General features: G+C 43.3%; 1 long non-coding RNA gene and 1 pseudogene across 1 annotated transcript; both read right to left on the bottom strand.

Annotated features, from left to right (window-relative positions):
- Positions 1 to 9,953: 9,953 nt before the first annotated feature.
- LOC134187822 (uncharacterized) lies at positions 9,954 to 13,117 on the bottom strand. The gene is made up of 3 exons (XR_009971166.1): positions 10,535 to 13,117; positions 10,337 to 10,412; positions 9,954 to 10,240 (listed from the first exon to the last, which is right to left on the bottom strand). It is a non-coding gene; the product is annotated as an uncharacterized LOC134187822 (long non-coding RNA).
- Positions 13,118 to 13,539: 422 nt separating this feature from the next.
- On the bottom strand, positions 13,540 to 15,682 carry LOC134187821 (uncharacterized; annotated as a pseudogene).
- Positions 15,683 to 15,883: the final 201 nt, after the last annotated feature.

Here is a 15,883-nt window from a genome sequence, read left to right as displayed (position 1 = left end):
TAAATCAAGAAGTGTTTTTGGTCGTCGTCCCAGCAACAACTCTGCTGGTTTTAGGCCAGTTGTGGTATGTGGTGTGTTCCGCTTAGCCATCAACACCTTTTGTAGTTTCTCTGAGAAGGTCTGTTTTTTCGTTTTCCTCAGTCCTTGTGTTTATGGACTGCACTGCTCGCTCTGCGAGCCCATTGGTCACGCGAAAGTATGTAGCAGATTTTAGATGTACAATGCCACTCGATTTGTAGAACAGCTCAAACTCCTTACTGGTGAAACATGAACCATTGTCTGATACCAGAGTATCCGCACGGTATTCCATGGATAACGATGGATGTTTGAAGGGCATCTATGGTTTCCCGGTGGCTGACGCAACTGATTGTACATCCACCCATTTTGAACGGGCGTCGACAATCACCATGCAGTAGCATCCTGCCCATAAGAGGTCCCGCGTAATCTAAATTTGACTGATCTTGAGGGTGCGGGTGATATGTCTAATTATATCCCCTCGGTTATGGGTGTTTTTTACTATCCGGAATTTTTTATAATAGGGAAAGAGGCAATTGTACATAGCAATCGAGATACAGATTATGAAAATTTAATGAATGTTTTAGATTTTTGAGATGTGTCTATTGAAATAATTAATTTTTCTAACATAGAGGCTTTGGGGTGAATTTATATACATGTACTGATTATTTTTATTCTTTTCTTTTAGCAAGCTTTATTGGTGGCTATGATTGGTGCCATTGTTCTTACTCATGAGTTAGGTATAGAATTGAAAGACATGTAAACGCGACCATGGTCTGGTGGGCCATTGCCAAGTGTATAGCGGAGCTACTACAGGCATCCGGCTATATTACTGACATTGGACACAAGATCTCACTGCTTGTTCTAGGTCCTCATTAATCTTTGGCCACCAAATATAACCCCTTGCCAAACCTTAGCTTTGGAAATGCTTGCGTGGCCTTCGTTTAATACCGCCAACATCATTGATCTTGCCTTTGATGGAATTACCACTCTTATATAAAAAGGATCCTTCCCTGCTTGGGCTTTCACTTGGCGAGCTGTCACGGGAGGCGTGTCCAGTTGTTCTATGACCAAAACAATCTGATTCTCCCCTTCCGTCTCGTCCTCGGTCGCCCCACCTTTCAGTGGTAACCTACTTACGGCATCTGCATTACTGTTTTTTAACCTTCTCGGTATTGTAGAGTGTAATTATATATACCCTGCCAACTTTAATTAGGGCCCAACGCTGCGTCCGACTAGATGCCATCTCCGGGATTGCTCTTCCTTCCTGAAACAGCCCCAGCAGGGGCTTGTGATCTGTCAATAAAGTAAAAGGTTGGCCAAATATGTACTTGTGAAATTTTTCTACCCCAAATACCAATGCCAATGCTTATTTGTCAATTTGTTCATACTTTTTTCAGCAGCATTCAAGGATCGAGAGGCAAAAGCTAATGGACGCTCCAAACCATTTGGCCACATATGTGACAAACAGTGCCCAATCCATATGGTGAAGCGTCACACGCCAGGTTCGGGTCATAGCAAGCCAATATTTGATGTGATAACAGGGCGTTCTTGGCTTTCTAAAATGCTGTTTGTTGCTGCTGACCCCAGTTCTATTTTACTTCCTGTTTCAGCAGTTGATGCAATATTATATATATATATATATATATATATATATATATATATATATATATATATATATAAGGTGCCACCATGGTAGATAGCTGTGGAACAAATCGAATGTACAGTGTAGTAATTCAGGAGTCCCAAAAAGCTGCGTAATTCTTGACTATTGATTGTAGCTGGGGCATCTCAAATCGCTTGTACTTTTTCCCGATCTGGATAAATTTCTTAACTGTCGATGTGGTGTCCTAAATATAATGTGTACCGATGTTGCCAAGAATGTATACACTTGTCTCTTCTCAGGCTAAATCCACCCTTGTTCATGCGCTGTAGCACTGCTTTCAATTGTCCCAAGTGTTCTGTCTCTGTCTCTGCTGCAATTAGGATGTCATCGAGGTAGTTGTTTGTGTTTTATGTGCCCTGTAGTACCGACTCTAACACTCGCTGCAATATGCTAGGGGTTGAGGAGATGCCAAACGGAAGTCTTGTATATTGATAAAGTCCTGTGGGCGTGTTAATGGTCGTTGTGATTCTTCAGACAGCAGCTAGCAGTTGGTTGTATGCTTGACTGAGATCCAACTTCATGAAATACTTGCCTTTAGCTAGTCTAGCTAATAGATCTTCCACCCGAGTTGCACGATTGATGGTTTTTTGTTTGAAATCTCCGCATATTCTAATTGACTTGTCGGGTTTAATGACGGGTATACTATGGGTGCTGCCCAGTCGGCATGATCAACTGGTTTGAGAATTCCTGCACTTTCCAGGTGTTTTTGTTGATCTTCTTGCTGCCTGAGAGCATACAGTACACTCCTCGCTTTACAAACCGCCGAGGCTCTGCCGCAGGCCCGTCGGCTGGGGGTTCCGGGGTTCGGACAATCCGCCCGCTCAGCCGTGAAGGTCCGCTTTCGATTCAATGTACACACACACACACACACACACACACACACACACACACACACACACACACACACACACACACACACACACACACACACACACACACACACACACACACACACACACGTACACACACACACACACACACACACACACACACACACACACACACACACGTACACACACACACGTACACACACACGTACACACACACACACACACACACACACACACACACACACACACACACACACACACACACACACACACACACACTGGTGCGTGTAGTATACGCAAAACGCGCCTCTAAATTTGTATGCACTCCTATTATGTCAAATTCTCTCTATTGTTTTCATGCAATCCCTACATTTTTCGTCATTTCTATATAATATGTTTTAATTGTAATGTCTATATATCTAAAGAAAAGTGCTCCATGGACGCAGCCGTATGATTGTTTGTTCCGTATCGTATATACATGTGGTCGCAAACCGCTATCTGCTCTATTTCACTCCTAAAGCGCGCGACCTTCTCTACTTTGAAAAGCAACTAGTGCCCTTGCGTGGCGGTGAGTGGTTTCTTGTACTTTGCTTTGGGCTGGCGTTCGTCCGTAGGTCGTAACGCCACAAAATGTTGGTTCCTCATGCGCTCGCAAACCGCTGCAATTTTGCGCTCCACCTTTAATTTAATTAGCACGCAGCCTTTTCTCACTTTGAAATAGCAACTGCATGGTGTCGGTCGCAGGTCCCCTGCATCTAGGCGTTGATGCTCGTCTGTAGTTCGCAAAAGTTAAGTTAACACTGCAGCAGGAAAGAGACAAAGCTGCTGGCCGGCTTGAAGCACAACAAATGTGCCCGTCGACGGATCGCGAAAGCTTCCTCTAAATCGGAACTGTCGAAACAGTTGCAAGCGAATACTCGGTCATTTATACAGGGCTACATATTATTCGGTATTTTGTGTTTTCTCCGCCCAATAAGCGAATTGTATGATGCCCCAATTATATATACGCGGAAATTTGTTTTAATTAACATAAGTTGCCGAGGCTAAGAATGGACTAATCAGCTAGTAAATATATATAATTCGAAAGGCAAAAAAGTAACATGTATGTGACGTCATTGGTCTATGTTGGTGTATTACGCACCGCCCACTTCTGAAGCCAGGCTACGGGCCTGTGCCGGATCAATCAAAATTCTAGCTTTGAGACCCTTGTACTCTCCCAGTTCTTCTGAGAACAAAAACTGCTAACAAGCCAATATTTCACCCAGTTTTGATATATTTCCAATTGTCATGATTTGGTGCCAGTTCAACTTCAAATGCTGAAGCCATTACATTCCCAGTAGGCTTGATCCATGTCCTTTTACCACTGACAACGGCAATTTTACCTTGCTATCCCGAGGGTTGACTCTAACAAAAACCTGAGTTTCTCCAATTACTTCTATAATTCTGTCATTAGTGTATGTTTTGATCCTTTTCTTCGTTGTTTTCAAGTCCGGTGCCTTTCCTATTCCATGTTTTCTTGTATGTTTCCTCTAAGATCAGTGACACAAAGACCCCTGTGTCTATTTCCATCTTCAGCTGTTTCCATGGACTTCAACTGTTACCCAAAGGGGATTCACCCGATCCTGGTGGTAATTTTTCTTGACGTAATTGTATCTTCATCCTCTTCCTTGTCTCCAAATTCATCCCCCTCTACTGTTTTTGCTTTGTAAGCGGGTTTTTCTGGTAGCGCTTGACTTAGCTCTGTTTTACCCTGCAAAGGGTTGCCCAGGCTGCGGCTCGCCGCCGCGCTACTTTTTAGGGTGTGTCTCTTTTAAAACAAAAGGTTTTAGCCCAGGTTCTACCCTCCCTACGATCGATGTTGACAAGGATAAAAAATATTCGGATATTTTCAATTAATCAAGCTAAACCGATAGCTGAGGACAAACATGCAAGCTGCTCACAAACTGATCCAGATGATAGCGAAACAACCGCGCAGACTTCAAAGAAACACGCTGTATGAGAATTCTATTGAAGGACCACCTCTGAAAGAGTTTGAATGTGCTGTTGACAGGTGGTCTCAAATAAAACACAAACGAATTTTACAGCTAGATTTATAATGTTGTTAATTACAGCATGTTTTGGTTAGGGTTGCAATGATTATAATTATTTTTGCCATTTCATGTGAAACAGTACTGTTGTTGTTCTTCTAATCTTGTTAGCTTTATTACCCGAGACCAGGATATCCAGGCTAAGGGTATAGTAGTCGTCCGACGTGCGACCGTATCTAGACTCGATTAGCGCAGATGCAAATTAAGCTATTCCGATCAATAGACGAGAACTGGTGTTATTACCGACCAATAGACGAACGTGATGTCATCTTAAGGATCCACCTCTCTTTATTTGGTAGCTATGCTACGATAATTCAGTCATTGGGCATCCGTCCTGTATATGGTGTTTAGTCACTTTGCTATACGGGTTTAGCACATAGAAACAACGCCTATGTAGTCTACATTTGCACGTGCATGTTTTCTCACCAAGAACTAGACGTCTAGAGAGCGAAGGTGATTCAATACCAACATGATGTTATCATGCATGTCGTACGTGTAGCTCTAGCTGACTTGTAACATTTTGCTTGTTCCACGGTGTTTCTGCATAGTGGTTCTGCGGTCTGACAGCTTGAATTTCCGGTGTGTGTGACTGAGCAGCCGCGGTGTTGTTGCAAAATTACTAGTGTCGCAGAAATTTGGCGCTCCACGGGAATTTGCGAATGGGAACGTGCATTGTCCATGACAGCGCGTCTGTTTGTCGGACAAAGCGACTGACCTATAAGTACGCTAGTGCTTCTCTATTCATTTTGTTACGGTATCCAAAGTCAGAGTGAACGGAGACGCCTAATCTACATTTACACGTGCATGTTTTCCCACATCAAATGCTTTGTTCGGCTCTGGGGTCACCCCATTATGACAACTTGTGCCTATTTAGTTGCGAGCCTAAATGATGGCGGTTAGACGGTGATAGCTACAACAGTGTCAAATTTATTAGGGTTCCTGCCTTCTGATCCTCAGATGCCTCACATACACTGTACACATGTCTTAGCATGTGGTGTGCATGTACACCAGCCAAGGGTTTAGCACTGTAGTGCTTCTTTATTCATTATTGTTGTTATTGTTGTTGTTCAACAGCAATGTTGTGTTTTTCACTGCTTGTCAAACTAGAATTTTGGTCAATGTCTGTTTCAATGACTAAATTTAACAGATCTTTGGACTTGTTGACTCGCAGTACTACCACTGAGTCAAGCGACAAAGTAAATAAGAGAGCTAAATCTAGCAAGCAATTAATTGAACAACTTCGAGTATTACAGATTACCATGTATTTTGTTGTAGCTGAACTTTCTATCAGGTGCCACACCCAAAACCACTTTCAAAATTTACTAATTAAATTATGCGCATGCTACTTCTGCTTTCTAGGAAAACCCCTGCCTGCATACTCTAGCAGTGTCCCCCTGCCTTGCAATGATAACATTCTACACTTTTAAATCTACACCCACTTGGTAAGTAGGCACATCTTAGCAGACCCGAGTGTTCACCACATCAAGTTTAGTGCCCTGTCGATTGTGCCTTGGTCACCAAATGTGTAGTTTCCTCTTGTCCTTCTTTCTGACTCTCATTCTGTATGGTCTCTACATTCGTTTTGGCTGCCTCCGTTGCTCTTGAAATCTGCCAAGCTGACTGAAATGATATCTTTACTATCTTCTCCGTGAACAACCGTCGTTTTGTTTGCTGATCTCGCAGTCCACACACTAAACAGTCTCTCAAATGCTCATCCAGCTTCTCCCCAAACTCAGGATTCCACTAGTTCCCGTAACTTAGCCACAAACGTGGCAACATCCTCATCAGGGAGATGCATGCGCGTATTGAATTTGTACCTGGGGTTGAAATGTGTTTGTAGGGTGTCACATAGCTGCTTATAGGGCGTCTCTGCTGGCTTCCTCGGACTCGCTAAACTGCGCAGAAGATGGTAGGTTTGCATGCTTACCACATGAATATGCAATAAAATGGCCAGCTTCCGGTCTTGATCCTCAAATTGTCAATGCCGTTCGCCACGAAGAATTACTCTAACCTTTCCTGATAGACTCCCCACTCTTCTGTGGCGGCGTCAAACGCCTCAAACTTGCTGACTGGAAACTGAAACCTCGGCCACGTTGGAAGACTTGCAACCGCTGGTGTGTGCTGGCACTTGGTCGCATCCAGCTGATGCTGTCGCATCCTGTGTTTGCCTTGAATCCGCCATCCTCGTCACCAATGTGATATTCTTCTCTACTATGTTTCGCGCCTATCGCTACCACATTCAATACTACCCGCGGATCTACGCTGAAGTCCCAACTACTACAGTTGATGCCTGGCCAAACGGCAGCACATTGCGATCGTGTATACTCCAGGGACCAAAATAACGCCCATGCTCTAGTATACGCCCTGAAAAAGCTTTTCTTTTCTATACGCCCAGGGCGTATTACGGGTGAGTAGAGTGTGCCCCACGCTCAAATTGTGCCCCATTCTCAAATAGTGCCCCATGGTAGTAATAATGCCCCGTGCTCAATTAGTGCCCCACTGTGGTAATATTCAAACCCAATTACAATGCATGCGCGTCTTTCAATGTGTACGTTTTAAAATTGAATGAACGTTATCACCCAGATAGAATCATTGACTGACAATGAAGATTCAACGTTTGCAAAATCAGTCTAGAAATACGACTCAAGTGAAGCGAAAGTATCCAGAATACATACCAGGTAAGACTGTAAGAGTATAGACGAAGTAGTTTGTTGTGTTTTTCTGTAGCATGTTGCATTACTGCGAACAATTCAACAGTGTTTGTGCTTGCGAAATAATAATGCCCTATGCTCGAATTGCGTACCATGCTCAAATAATGCCCCATGTTTCAGAAGTATTAAGCGGAAATACGGTATTTAGTGCTTCAATTAAAAATACATATATACATACATTTTTTTGTTTGTACATACGTACATACAAGAGCCCTTAAGGCCCAGGTTCGATACTGCAAGTACAATCTAAACTCTGTCACTATATGTCATCATGTTCTTCTTCATCTTTGCTGCCTGGGAGTGCTGCTGCTGCTGCTGCTGCCGCCGCTGCTGCTGCCGCCGCTGCTGCTGCAGTCACTCCATCATGTCACCAGGTACGTCCCACTCGCTGCACTTCACACTTCATAGTTCACACTTCACACTTGCTGGACGGAACTGACACTCCGGAGAGTGAGGCAATTGTATGTTAGTTCCTTGCCCACGAGAATATGTATGTGGCCCTCCCGCACTCAAACTCTGACCCAAAGGTCCCGGATGTTGCCAATCTCCAACTGCACACTCTAACCAATTGAGCCACATACATACATACATACATACATGCATACATACATACATACATACTTATTCGTAGATATTTGCTAGAAACTGAGTTTGACATGTGGGATTTGACTACATATGTATATATAATAATATAATTATCATTCTAGCATTGTGTTGCCACAATCGAACAGAGAGCTGTTGCAAAGGTTGGAGAACGTTTGCTGTAAATCGATGCCATTATAGGTCGTTGTTTTGGCTGCAATAGTTCTCAACGTCTCAACGTCTGAAGACTTACTTGAGTCCAAAAGCCAGAAGATTCCAGCGCCAGAGGATAGAACAGTCCTCCACATTTAATACCGATTGCTCGTGTTTGTAATCCTTTTCCAATTCTCCTGCCCTTGCAGCGGCTCCAGTCATTTCTGCAGCTTCACCTACGTATTTAGCTTGGACAGTGTTACGAACTGCTGCGTCAAAGAAAGCAGGCCTGCCATCAACAAAGTCTGAATGAAAAATGTCACCAGGACGAGCCTTAGAGTTACTAGAACATGTCTGTTCTCTCCTGGCTGCTTTGTTGTCTATCAATAAGGCATGCCAAATAATGTCACATAAAGCATTATGACGTCTGTTAAGAGCTGAATCGTAACCACAACCCAGCAAATGGTCTTCATGAGGTGATACTGCCACAAACACATCTGAGCGAGTCAGGAGAATCGGGAAACAGAGGAATGCCAAGCCAAATCCTGATAGCAATAATGAACTCATGTTGAAGCATGGACAGGCCAAGATTTTGGTTTGGGACTGCCCTCAGCCATGCTCCAGCCTAGGCGGAAGAGATTGTATTAAGCATTGCTCTGTCTCTCACACTGCTCATGTCCTTGAGAGACTGAAACTGAATGACATCCAGCTGCGACTGTAGTGCCTTTTGCGGTGAAGTAAAAAATGGTAGGCTCATCAGTGTCTATATGATTTTCAAGTTGTACAGAAAATCTTTTTTCCCTAATTTCACCTTGCAAGGTTAAAGTTAAAGAGCTTTCAGTGGTATACAAATTCATCGAATCCAAAGTGGAAACATTTCTAGAACTTCCTGCCTCTAACAAACGCTGAACTAGGTCACGTGAAGCGTTGCAACTGCCTAGAAAGGCAGCTGATGATGATTCTAAGGCACTTCGTAAACCTAAACCTCCGAATCGTAGAGGCAGAGTTGCTTGCATCCAAGTTGGATCCGAAATAGACGAATTGGTTATTTGACATAGTGAATGTCTCATGACAGAATCAAAACGAGAAAGTGACCAGGAATGGTTCGAGGTAGGTGGTTTAATTTGCATACGCTTAGACAACTCCGTAGTAACTGGATTGCTACCTGCAAATTCTCCAATTCTGGTAATATACTTTGAGCTTCTAAAACCTTATCCACACGACTACCAAAATACTTGATAAAGAAATCCTCTGGACTAAGTAACAACGGGAGATCTCAATAGTTCAGCACCATAAACTGAAGTGTGAACTCGTCTGACATCTGAATCAATTTCAGGAAAAGTTAGACTTCCAAAAGGCCAAAGTATCTCGCATTGTTTAGATTTAGAGACAGACACAAACTCGGACTTTTCGACATCAAGGATTGCAACAACTTTGAAATAGACTTTCTAGTACCAATAAATGTACCATCATCATGATACTATAAAGAAAGATGTAAGCCTTCAAGTAAACCAATCTCATCTATGAGCTCTAGAATGATCGGGTGAGAAAAGCATGGGACCCAAAGGGTCACCCTGTTGTACTCCAGCCATGGATGAAATTCGATGAGAGCCAAAGTGTAGTTCACCAGCAGATTGATTGCAAAATTGGCTATCTCATCAATTTAATTCAGCTAAAGCCTATACTGTTGTGTGCATCGTGATTGGTAGATTAGATTAGTACAGTAGACCATGCATGATGATGCTGTTGTGCAAGCTCCACGTAGTGTGCAAGCTCCACGTAGTGGGCGCTCTCTTCAGTCTGGGATTCCGAGTCTAGCTACACCCAGAGCCTTGTATATTTAGAATCTATTTTATTGCATCCATTTGTCCTTGCATTGCTCCACTGGTCACGTTTTCTACACCAAAAATAGTTCAACGCTCCCAAATAAATAGTATACACTCAAGCAAATCCAAGAGCCTCAATAAATAGGCAAAATGAACAACTACAGCGGCACACCCTCTCTAACTCTCACCAACATACAAAAATTAGCTAAAGTTTTTAGAACATAGACATCTGCTTTCAGCACAGCAACACAGCTTCACTAATCGAGCAACTTTCACACTACACACTGCTCCAAACCATTCCGTAAGTTGTCACTAGCTTAGCTCAAGTTGCTGTAGCTGACTAGTCGTCTGATCCAGAGAAGGATTGAATCTACAACACAACAGCTGTCAGCACATTCAGTTTTCACTTAATTAATTACACCAAGGTGCATGCATGTGCATAAACAGTTGCAACCCGCGAGCTTACAGGCTCTTTGTCCCCCATTCTGTTTTTGGCATATTCAATACGAATTCCTCCTCGCTCAGAGCCTAACATTACAAACCTACACAGTGCACAGTGTCAGCGACATGTTAGTCTTGTTTAAAAAGTTGCTAGTAGCAATTTAGTGTGCTTAGCTGTGTGACCATGCCTGAAAATTGAAGACAGTAAAGGTGCTGTACTCACCCTTGCATAGAGTGCATAGCTTGAGTAGCACATTGTACATCCTACCAAACAAGATGGAATCATGTTACTTTACAACAATAGTGATCACATTGCTGCACAGTAATCGAGGCATAAACATCAACAAGCAAATTTGAGTGCATCGGCCACTGTCAAAAAAACAATAAAAACTGCACACATACACAAACATGTGCTGTGTGTGCATGTGTGCGTGCACGTGTGTGTGTGTGTGTGTGTGTGTGTGTGTGTGTGTGTGTGTGTGTGTGTGTTTGCGTGTGTGTGTGTGTGTGTGTGTGTGTGTGTGTGTGTGTGTGTGTGTGTGTGTGTGTGTGTGTGTGTGTGTGTGTGTTATTATATAACTTATAGAAACATGGTACATGTAGAATGGCCGAAAAACTGATGTATTTAGATAGTATTGCCAAAGACACCACTCATCGACTGCGCATGCTTCCCATCCTCGTAGTCCCACACTACAATACTACAATACCCCCTTGTAAAAATTTAAACCCAACCCAACTCAACTCAACGAAGTGTTCATCACATGCCTGCCTCTTTGGGTCTTACTGATAACCGCACTTGACGTCCGGATCATGTTACCACTCCTTTCTTAAAAAGGGAGCGTCCCAGAGTTGATTGTGAAGTAGCTGCCTCAGCAGCTAGTGTCCGAAAAACTAACCAGACCGTCCTTGGGTAACATCCATAAACTGATTTGTTGGTACTTGTCCTGTAGGATTCATAGGAGTAGCTGTGCTTGGTTGGCTCTTTGTGGCCTGTTCCCATTACTGCTTTGACCTCAGTTGCTGAAGGAAGTGTTACTGTCATTTCTGGAATGTATTGCTTTACATGTCTCCTATTCCTAAGCATGATACGTCGCCCATCTGTGACACCCACTTGATGGCCGTATTGGTCCAATACTCTCCACTATTTGGTGGGATTAGTATAGCCGTCTTGAAGGATAACTACCGTACCAGATTTTAGTCTTGGTAACTGACACACACCTCTTCTAAGGTCATGGTCGGTTGACATGTGAGCTTTCGCCTGAGACTGATGTCCAGGATTCACCATAAGAGAAGTCCTGTAATCTGGTACTCGAGTGTGAAGGATCCTTTGAAACAGTGCTTCCGGGGGTGTTGTGTTCAGCATTCGGTTAGTTGAACTGCAGATGTCCATCAATGTTTGTTGGAGGCGGCTATGAAAAGGAATTAAGGGCCTAAGTCCCTTCAGTCTCTCCCGTAAGACTCTATGCAGCCTCTCCACCATTCCATTTGACTAAGGATACCGTAGGCTTGCCTTCACATGATGAATACCCAATTGTTTCAGAAGTGGTTCATCTTACTGGCAATAAACTGGGGACCGTTGTCTGACACCAAAACAGAGGGCATGCCAAAGTGTCCATCAGTTTGTTTATCACACCTTTAGCCGTGGTATCCTCTAAGAGGAGTACTTCAAGAAAAGTGATCCATAATCAATAATTCATAAGCATGATATCCCTTCAATAGTCACAAGGTCAATTGCCAATTTGTTCCATACGGCTTCCAAGTCGGATGGCTGGAGTTGTTGAGGGGGATTTGGTCGCCGGCGCCAGCATACATCACGACGCTCTGCAAAAATATTTGCATCTTTTGTGATGCCTGGCCACCAAACACGAGCCCTTAAATGAGTCCTGAAAAGCCTCTAGTCCAAGATGCCAGGCAAATGAGCCAGGCAAAGAACTGATCTACAAAGAGCCTCCGGAATCACAACCCTGTTACCCAAGAGCAAGGTGTCATCTACAACAGTCAACTGGTCCCACACTAGGTAGTAGGATTCTTCTGATCGACTGCATTCATTCCATCCATTTGTAAGAACTCTTTGCATGACACTAGACAGAAGGCAGTCTTCCTTTCTTCTAGCACCATACTGATATACTCACCAAAACCCCAACACTCTTCAGGCATTGGACTTGGCTCAAGTAGTGGTGCTCTGGAGAAAGCATCAGCACATACTAGAAATGCTGCCCAGGCTTGTAGCTGAGAGAAAACTGGTATGGCATTAGAGCCACCATCCACCGCTGCAGACGAGGAGGCACCTCATCAAGGGCTTATAAATGATGTGGATGAAAGGCTTGTGATCTGCAAATACTTGCACATTTTGCCCTAACACATACTGGCAAAATCGAGTTATAGCAAACACTATTCCCAGCATCTCTCTCCTCCTCCTCCTCTCTCTCTCTCTCTCACTCTCTCTCTCTCTCTCTCTCTCTCACTCATTGAATACATTCTCCAATGCCTGGTCACATACAAACGGGTCCTTCTTGGCCAATTCACAAAGTGATTGGGTGGCCTGTGAGAGGGTTGGGATGAACTTCCTGAGGTATGTAGCCATCCCTAAGAACCGTCGCACGTCAGTAACTGATTGAAGACAGAGCATGTCCTTCATGACTCACATCTTGTCGGCATCTGGACATACTCCTTGGTCAGTCAACCAATGCCCCAGATATTTCACAAGTGTTTGACGCATGTCGCATTTGTTCCAATTGATCTGCAAGTTGGCTGCATTCAACTGTTGCAGCACCACTTTCATCCTGGCATCATGCTCCGCCTGATCCTTGCCAAATACCAGAATGTCATCTACATAAACAAGGACACCCTCCAGTCCTCTCAGGATGTCCTCCACCACACGCTGAAAGATTTTGGGAGCGCAGGCTATTCCAAATGGAAGTCTCTTGAAGCAGTACAGGGGGACACAGTGCGTAATAAATGTAGTCTATTTTCTGGATCCTGCTGAGAGGAATTTGATAAAATCCGGACTCTGCATCCAAGACTACAAACATTCCAGCTCCATCTAATTTTGCTGTAATTTCTTCCAATGTAGGTAGCATGTGCCTTTCCCATGTAATGGCTTGGTTTAATCTCCGATAGTCAATGCACAACCTCAATGTTCCATTTGACTTCCAAACTGGCACCAATGGTGACACCCAATGAGTAGCTTCTTGAACAGATTCAATGACGTCTGCTTCCTTGAGGCATTGTAGCTCTGTTTCTATGGCTGTACAAAGGCTGAAAGCGTGGCACCACGCTGGAAGAGATGCTGGCATTGCTTGAGGATCTACCATAACGTCGATGGGCTGAATCTTGACCACATTGACTTCCTGCTTAGCAAGCAGCTGCAGCTGTAGGATGACATCCTGCCCAAAAAGAACTGTTTTGTCTATCTCCTGCATTGATCATGACATCTGCTACACCCAGAGTTTCCACAGCATTACCATCATATGCTTTCAACACAGCAGGACTGGGTCGTGTTGGTGCTACTATGTCTTGGGTGATGAGTGTTCGAGTAGCACCAGTGTCGAGAAGACCCTTGCACTCTCTGCCATTTACCTTGAGTATGGCAGTAGATGTCTCAACCTTTGAAGAATGACTGGCTGTATAGAGTCTCGTAGACATGATAAAGCGGTTCTGCTCGTTTTGAAGACATTTGTGTTTCATATTCAACAACTTGGGCAACGGGTGCTTTCCTTTTCTGTAGACATACCGCAGCAAAGTGTTGTTTGCCTCGCATATGCAGGCGACCACAGTATTTGCATTTGAGGAGTTTGCCTTGGTTGCCTAAACTAGGTAGACTCACTTTGATCATGGAAATTGGGGACGGTAAATCCAAGGGTCCATGTTCATACATTGAGCTCTCAGCAATAGAGGTTTCCAGTGCCACCGCTTTCGCAACTGCATCTGCCACGATGAGTTTCGAGTACTTCATCAATTCCTTCCTAACGTCATTACTCCTTATACTAGTGATCAGCTGATCTCGGAGTTGGACATTTACCACTGTGTCAACACTTGTGGATGTAAAATCACATAGTTCTACCTTAGCGCGCATACGGCCAACAAGGAGGTGACAGATTCATGATCCTGTTGCTTCATCTGCCAAAACTTGTGTCTCTCAGCTGTTGTATTGACAGCTGGTCGAAAGTATGCAAAAATGGTATCTGTCAAGGCTGAAGTTGCAATGTCTGTCATCTCTGTCACCATTCTGGAAGGCGACCATTCCATTTAATTACAGGTTATTAATTCTAGGATACTGAAAGTCCACAAGTTGTGTCCACTAAAGACATTTTTTCACTTCAATCCCAGAACTTGTTTTGGTTCAGTATGCTTTTATCCTCCTCCTCACGTGATTCACGTGTGTTTAGTTCAGCGACTGCACAGAAGAGCCTGGCTTACGAAGCTAGCAGTACCAGAGGATATGTAGTAGTGAATCACATCTAGAAGTTAGCAGTGTCGCGTGTTAATCTCCTTTAGTACTTGGCAGCAAACTGTCACTCAAAGTGTGAATGACAAACTGACGCGAAAGGCACCAATGAAGCATTGTCTTCCTCAACCTCCTACATCTGGATGTAGCATACTGCCACCGTATGGACAAGTTGCTTGATGCTTTCATCAATCTTCGTACAAGAGCTGACCTCGGTTCCCTGGCTGATGTCTGCGAAAGTGATAGTATGTATGTAGTGCGGTTTACTGCCAATTCTTTATGAAGTAAACAATTTCTGACCAATTGTGATGGTTTGCTGATGTCACCCAAAAGACATTTTCGATGTGGCCTAGTGGGTCACACAACACACTAAAAGATTTTAGCGTATACTACGCAAAGCATTGCCAAAATTCAACTCCTAGAACACGAATTTTCAAGGTGCAACAACAACACTAGACAGTTTCAACAACCAAGTGTCCTTTTATAACCACTTTTATCTTATATTCAAGTTTTAAGTTTCACAAAAGTAACACAAAATAAAAATTCGTACTGTCAAAGTCAGTCATTTGTACAGCAATGTACATACCAGTATATACAAATACCCGCTACACTGTGTGATCAAGTCTATACCATTACAGCAGTTAGACATGTTCAAGTCAACAAAACAAATCTTAGAATATCAAACCTGCTCTGACTGGTTTGTTAAGCAAATATTATCATAATACCACAGAATATGCAGCCCTAAGGCCCAATAGTTAAAGATAGCATTCAAAAAGAGTAAATAGACCTAAGGTATTACAGCAATCAAACTAAGTATTTGCTAACCACAAACGTACAACAGTATTTACTTCTGCCTGAAGCCATAGGCTAATTAAGTCTGATAAGTCTGCAATTAGATAGTTGAAACTTGCTTCCATTCTAGAAATTATGTTGATTGACCTTTTTAAAGATTAGTAAATGAAGCCTTGTTCTTACTCACTTCAGCTATGCAATCAAAATAGAGGGTTGGTCTAACTACAGGTGAAGCTGATGAAAGCACTAGATATTAGCAGCAAATAGGGTGAAACAGAGCACATACGATGGTCACGTGAGAACATTCCGTCGATGCGCACTGCTAAGCTACAA

Source organism: Corticium candelabrum, chromosome 12, assembly GCF_963422355.1.
Source record: "Corticium candelabrum chromosome 12, ooCorCand1.1, whole genome shotgun sequence".
Classification (NCBI taxonomy): Eukaryota; Metazoa; Porifera; class Homoscleromorpha; order Homosclerophorida; family Plakinidae; genus Corticium; species Corticium candelabrum.
Note: the sequence above shows the minus strand (reverse complement) of the source record. Positions and strands in the feature narration are given on the sequence as shown.